The sequence below is a fragment of the Sesamum indicum genome, linkage group LG10 (assembly GCF_026168435.1).
Source record: "Sesamum indicum cultivar Baizhima isolate 11 linkage group LG10, ASM2616843v1, whole genome shotgun sequence".
NCBI classification, from domain to species: Eukaryota; Viridiplantae; Streptophyta; class Magnoliopsida; order Lamiales; family Pedaliaceae; genus Sesamum; species Sesamum indicum.
This window is the reverse complement of record NC_142666.1, coordinates 14,001,777-14,009,305: the sequence shown is the minus strand read 5'-3', so window position 1 is coordinate 14,009,305 and position 7,529 is coordinate 14,001,777. Positions and strand designations below refer to the sequence as shown.

The 7,529-nt window shown below is 34.5% G+C and overlaps 1 pseudogene; it reads right to left on the bottom strand.

The window, feature by feature from the left end:
- Positions 1-1,498: 1,498 nt before the first annotated feature.
- Positions 1,499-3,298, bottom strand: LOC148786701 (uncharacterized; annotated as a pseudogene).
- Between the last annotated feature and the right edge of the window lie 4,231 nt (positions 3,299-7,529).

Genomic DNA, 7,529 nt, shown 5'->3' with positions numbered 1-7,529 from the left:
AAGCATTATCCAGTGTGGTCAAAATATGCAGTGAGGACGGTGGATATCAAGAAGAGGATCAGTCTCCTGTCAATATATAACAACGGTATCTTCTATGCACTTGTCTAATTGCAAAGGCAATGTAATCTACGAACTCATCCGAATTATGCCTTTTCTTGGAGCTTTTCATGCATGCTCTTATTTTCCTAACCCATACCTGTAGAAACATAATAAATATATTAAAGAACATTATAAACTAAGATTTTCTAAACAACTGAGTATACATTAAACATGATAAAAACATTACAAATTTAGAATTTTCTGTCATAAAAGAAAGTATATAACTATTCCTGCATGTCGTCAACAAAAGAGTATATAAATCATCTTACATTATTGTTGTCATTACAAACTAATTACTTTACCTCAGACATCAAAATCATCTTCCATTTCAATATTATTTCCCACTTTAACATTTTCAACCGTCATCATTATCTCGTCAACAAACGATCCTTCTACCCCTTCTCTCACCCAACATACATCCTCATCTCGAGAAGGAATGTTGTCATCCAATTGCACCCTGCTATGTGGCTCAACTTCAATCGTTGAGTAGACTTCATAATTATCTCATTTTGTCATTGTTACAACCACATTCTAGTCTGCCTCAGATGGATCAGAATTGTACCAGACTTGTTGAGCTTGACTTGTTAACACAAAAGGCTCATTAGTAGGTAAATTCTTATTATACATCAAATGATTAAAGTTCACAAGCGTGAACTTGAACTCATCTTGTTTAAGCCCCTTTTCGTTGTCAACCCAATCACATTCAAATATAAAAAACTGAGTATCTTTTGTATATTGAATTTTAAGAATATCTTTTACAACTCCATAATAAAACACTGTCCTAGAGCGAGAATTCAAATCTTTAGCACTAGTAAAACTCAATGTATCTGCACTAACAACAATCCCACTACATTGAGTTTTCTCATCAGTATCTTTACGTTTCACACGATATCGACATCCTCCAACAATGCATGCATTGTATCGAATCGGGCCATGAACTAGAGTAATTAATTCCTTTGGAACATCTGATATATTGCTCTAGCCAAATTTTAGACCTATATTGTGTCATGAAGAGTACAAATTAAATTATATAGATTAATTTGATTTATTAATATACACTAATAATAAATATACTTACATAAGATTTGAAACCACACATCAAAGTTTGACTATGGTTACGTTGGATTTCTCTCAGTGTTGTGTGTGGTTTTTCCCTTCTAATTGTTGCATAATGTATTCTCCATGTTTTTAAAATAAATTCTATAAGTTTATTATGAATTGAATATAAGCATCAAATTATGATTTTTGATGCTACTTACTCGCGATATGATGTTATTAAATTGATATTGGATAGCACATAGCGATGAATCTTCAATAATGTATCTTTATCAATGATGCACCGTGTTCCTCCATATAACCTCCAACCCATGTTATTATATCCATCGTAATTGCAAGGTGATCAATTTTCCTTAATTTCCACATCATTAAGGTATCTAGAATAAAAGTTCATGCATTCTTCCATCAAATAACCTCAAGCAACTGAACCTTCAGCACGTGTCCGATTGCCCACATACCTCTTAAATGTAGATAATACCTTAATAATTGGAGAAATAACATCATAGAAGTTCAAGTGTTATAATTTATGACACGTAAACTTAAGGAGGTGATAAATGGAATACCTCTGAATAGGATATATCCATCGAAATTGAACAGGACCTGCTGGTAATGCCTCTTCAGCCAAATGTATAGTTAAGTGTTCCATTATGTCAAAGAAGGATAGAGGAATTATTTTCTTCAAATGGCATGGAGTGATGGAAATTCGATATTGAATTTTCTCCAAATGAAGTTTGGAATTCACTTTAGAGCATAATATCCTGAAAAGTTGCTTAGTTCTATTAAAACATGAACTACATTTTTTTGTTATGCTCTTCGTGCAGCAATTATTAGCAATTTTTTAATGAGAATATGATTGTCATGACTCTTTAGACCCCATATGGTAAGCTTCTCCAATTGTATGCAACAATAGATATTGGAACCATATCCATCAGGTGGCCTTAAACTCTTTAGAACATCACAAAATATTTTCTTCTCAATGATACTCATGGTGAATGATGAGGCAGGAAAATAATACCCCTCGACAGGTCTAGGAAATGGATGTAAAGAACTCTGAATGTTCATAACTTGGAGATCCTTCCTTGCATTGGTTTGTCTTTTGTCCTACCTTTAACACCCAACAAGGTAAAGAGTACATTTTCGTACACATATTTTTCAATATGCATGACATCGGAGCTGTGCTGAACAAAATTCCCTGACCAATATGGCAACTCAAAGAATATACTTCCTTTCTTCCAAAAGGTTTCTACTGGGCCATCAACTTATCTTTATTTACCTTTACATCACCTTTTGTCCTCACTCAATCTCAGGGAGTGGCATTGGCTCGCGACTCAATTCCATTGTCCCCATCAAATGATACTCTATCCCTGATAGTCGATGTCTTGTGGATAAGAAATGACGATGGTCACAATAATAAAACCTAGGACCATTTTTTAAATATTCAGAATGTGTATCTTTACCACAGTTAGGACAAGCATAAAGGCCTTTTATAGGACAACCTTATATGTCACTATAGCCTGAAAAATTATTAATAGTCCATAATAGTGCAGAATGCAATTGGAATATTTCACCAGATGAAGCATCATAAGTTGGCACTCCTGTATGCCACAACTCCTTCAGCTCATCTATTAAGGTTGTAGAAACACATATATTTTATTTCCCTGTCCTTTCGGGCCATCAATGATAACAGATAATATGAACGAAGTTGCTTCATGCAAAGCTAAGAAGGTAGATTGTATGTCATAAGAACAATTGGCCAAATGCTATAGCTAACATTCATCATTCCATGTGCATTGAACCCATCTGTGGCTAGACCAAGTCTAACATTATGGATGTTAGAAGAAAAGAGGAATTTTTCTTATCAAATTCTTTCATGCTTGACTATCTGCTGGATGCCTGAGTACTCTATTCTCTATACGCTCGTCAGCATGCCATCTCATAAGAGAAGCTGTTTTAGTTAACATAAACAATTTCTGTAGTCTTGGTTTCGAGGGAAAATATCTGATGCGCTTCATTGCTACTTTCATAGCTTCATCTTTGTATCTTCATTCACCACATATTTCGCACCGATCTAATTTTCCATCTTCACCTCTGAACAACATGAAATTGTTGGGACAAGCATCAATGACCTCACAAGTGAAGCTTAATTCAGTTGTGATCTTATTGGTTTCATAGTAGTTAGCAGGCAAATTCATACAGGAAATCTGTCTCTCAATAATTCAAGCAACAAATTCACCGAGTGGTTACACCAGCGACAAAGAACTTTTAGATGCAATAACTGAGAAACAAAGCTGAACTTTGTCTGGTTTTACATCCAAGAAACAGGTCAGGCTCAGCATCTCGCAGTATTTTGAAGAACCTCTTTGTTTCTGCATCAACTCCATTTAGATATTGATCATTTTCCACATGGTGATCTTTATATGGAATTCCTATTACATCTCGTAACATGATGGCCATCTCATCCCCATGATCATTCGTGAGGATTTCATTATATTCTCTTAAATGTAACGGAATATACATCTTATCTGGCAAGTGCAACTTGTATATGTATGATCAAATCCATCCCTAAAGCAATAAATCTTCACGGGCTTTGCTAAATTGATCTCGATATTTGGTACATGGACAACAGATTCTAGAACCATATTCCTTCCCAAAAAATGCAAATTCTAAGAATTTTGCATCTCCATTTACATATTCATCGAATAGATGACCAACTGCCTCAATCTAACTTTTATCCATTTCAAAGGTTTCTCCTTTATTCCGCTATAATTTCATATGCATTCAAATATTGATAAAATTAATTACATTAATTTTGGATAGATATTATATTAAACAAAACATCCAAGACTCCGTCAAGCTTGTTTATTGAGCTTATTTCATCAGTTCTATTCAATTTTGATATTGATATTTCTATAATAAAGCACTGATAAACCATATCAATTAGTTAGATTGGAGAATCAATGCACCAGTCAAGCATATTTAGTAAAGTTGGAGAATCAAAGCATCAATCTATTATACAAGTTTATAAATCTTGCAATCACAACTAAAAGAGAGAGAAAAATAAAAGAAATGGCATACAGAAAACAAAAGCATCAATCAAGTATGCAATTAGTAGTACATCAATTACATAGGTAGTATTCCCGCCTTTATATCAGCAAAAGAGGCATCAATTGCTGCCTTTTTTATCAACAAATAGAGCCAACGCTGCCTCCGTACATTATTACCGAGGCAGTGTTGCTGCTTATATTATCAGCAAATGTTGCCTCTTTTATCAACAAGCAGAGGTTAAAATCTAGAAAGCATACCAACTCGTTTAACAATAGATTTTCAATGACAAAATCATTTTAATTAATTAAAATAGTATAGACTCATCACGGCCAATATGCAAAGAACTATAAACTATAAAGAAACTTGCATCGTTATGAGAATTGATGAGCAGTTTGTCATTCAGAAAATGTAGGGCAGACAAGCATGAAGCTGTGATTGTAATTTCCACAATAGCAACACTTTTTTCAAACATCAAACTATATTTCCCATTTTTAAGTAGCACAAGATTATACTGTGATGTAATAAATTATAATTGAAATTCAGAATTTCTCTCCTGATAATAGAAACTTAAAACTGATCAATACCTATAATGTGAGGAAAGACAGAAACCAGCAATACATATACATAATTAAGAAAAAATAGAAAATACACCAAATCTGTGTGTCAACAAAATAAAATAGTAAGAGAATGGCTCCAATGGTTTAATTTCCACAAATCTTTCTGCATACGAGTGAAAATTTCATAAGTGTTTACAATTCGACTAAAATAAACATTGTTCGTGACAACCTACTGAAAAGAGAAACAACCTTGTACTGTATTTGTAGAAAATACATCACAATCACCTAAGCTATACCAAATACCCGAAAAGCAAACTAAAAAAAGTCAAATCTACTTTAGGAAATCCAAGCCCTAACTAAATAGCGCGATTTTGACGAGCAAAGGAAAAAAATACAAATAAAGAAAAATCAAAATCAAAACACAGACACAAACCTGAATAGAAATATCAGTTCAAGCTAAATAGTGTCACCAAGTTGCTTGAGAATTTTTCACATATGAAATTATGAATGTCATATTGTTCACATAAAATTTCACATCATGCCGTTACTAATTCCCCATATATCTAATATATTCAACTAAGAAACTAACTTAGATGTTTCAGGAGATATGAAAAGAAGCTCAAACCTGTACTATAATTTAGCAGAATGACATAAAATATTAACTAAACAGTCGGTCAAAGATCTAACCAAAAGAATGATATTACACCAAAAAAAAATCACAATATAGAGAAAACTAAGATTACCCCCTATAAGATACACAAGTACAAGCATACCGGTAAATGCTATTGTATGATAATCACAATCTAAGTTATGCTTACACAAGCACTATTGGTAAAGACTAGTCATTTCAGCTTGCCATTCAGTTTCTTGAATAAGAACATTAAATATATTTTAACAGACTACTGTTGAAAAAATAGCTACAATTCAATTTCCTAAACCAAACACCCAAAATTGATTCCTATGTTAATTGTTTTTATTGATAGAATATACAGAACCATCGTTGTCCATAATAGGAATAAGGATAAAATATTCTTACTCATGCTCGGTACATAGTATTAGTCTTTGAATTCGATCCAAACATGATCATTAATGACTAAGTTGACAGACCCTACAACTTTCGCAGCAACAGTCTTGTGATTGCCTAGCCTTAAGATCATCTCGTCTTTACTTAGTCCTCTGTTTCTTTCCAGTAGCTGGAAGTTATTGCAGATGTGAGCTCCACACCCGATATTTAAAACCCAAGAAGCAGAATTAGTTATTATATTCACTTCAATTACAAACATACCTTGTTTGGAAAGGAGTTATGGGCACTCCCTCTTCCAATGTCCTTTTCCTTGGCGATGCATGCAGACATTGTTGGTCTTCGACTGCTGTAAACTGCCAACCTTCCATTTCCCTGCTTATTCCCACTGAGCAGTAAGGGCGCTTAGAGTGCTAGTAGTAGCTACAACAGCCTTTCCCTTTCCCTGCTTCCTCTTCAAGTGTTCGACCCTATTGCCTTTCTCTTTGGAGGTCGAAACCTCTCCTATCGACACTACTGGCGTAGAGTTGTGGGGCCTTGTCTCGCATTGGACCAACATATTAATTAACTCATTGATAGACTTCTCAAGCCCATTCATATTGTAATTAATAATAAACGGGTCATAGGATGGAGGAAGTGACTGGAGAGTCACGAAGCCCAGTTTTGAAACCTTTGAGCTTCTCCACTAAGGATAAGCATCTTGACTCTATAACTTTGTATAGGTGACCCCTCAGCCGACTTGGTCCCGAAGAGTGCTTTTGTGGTGGCATATCTAATATGCTTGTCTGGAACAACATAAACATCTTTTATGCAGAGCATAATCGAGGGGACGTCGTCCATCTAATCATATTACTTTAGGATATCACTAGTCATTGAAGCCAATATGATACTGCGGACCTCTCGATTGTCCTTAAGCAATTTTTTAAACGTCACACGTTCTTCAGGCGAGGGTCCTTCCGGCAAGACCATCAGGAGAGGCTTGTCTAAGACATAGCCTGGTTCAAATGGAGGACAATCCTCAGATTCTTCAGTCAATCGTTATAGTTCGTGTCATTGAATTTACTAGTCTCCATAATTATAGTTAAAGGGTTCTTAGACATATCTAAATAAAAGAATGTAAAGCATAAATCAACAAATGTGTGCAATATTATTGTAAAAGTTGAAGACATGGTCTTTAGTCTTTAACCTTTCCACTATTTGAAATTAAATTACTAAACCTAATTCGGAAAGGATTTTCAAACAAGAATCATTTTGCGTGGTTTGCACTTATGTCCAATTTTAATGCATTATTTTACATATATTTTCCGTACTTCGATATGTGATATTATATGATATTGGTTGTCATATGTGAAATGTGAGCATGATTATGTGGAAAATATTTTCATGTTGGCGTATTGATCGGATTGATAATAGGATGCTCACAAATTTTTGTTGAGTGCTGCTTGCATGCCTCTTATTTATTTCTCTTGTTCTCTCATTTTTTGCCTTGTGCTATAAGGCATGATTTCTTACAATCCATGTACTCCCTCCCGGCTCTTCATCAGGGTTTTCTTTTTTAAGATTTAATGAGAGTAGATAGTTGTGAGGTTTGTTTTAATTTAAATAAGTTTAAAAGAAGACAAGGCCCAGGTGATAGAAGCCCAAGAAGAGGCCCAAAGGACAAATCCACGATGGACAGCCCAAGAGATGAAGAGGCAAGGCCCATCATTATATTAATGGATTTGTATACTTGTAATAGTATAGGGTCAACC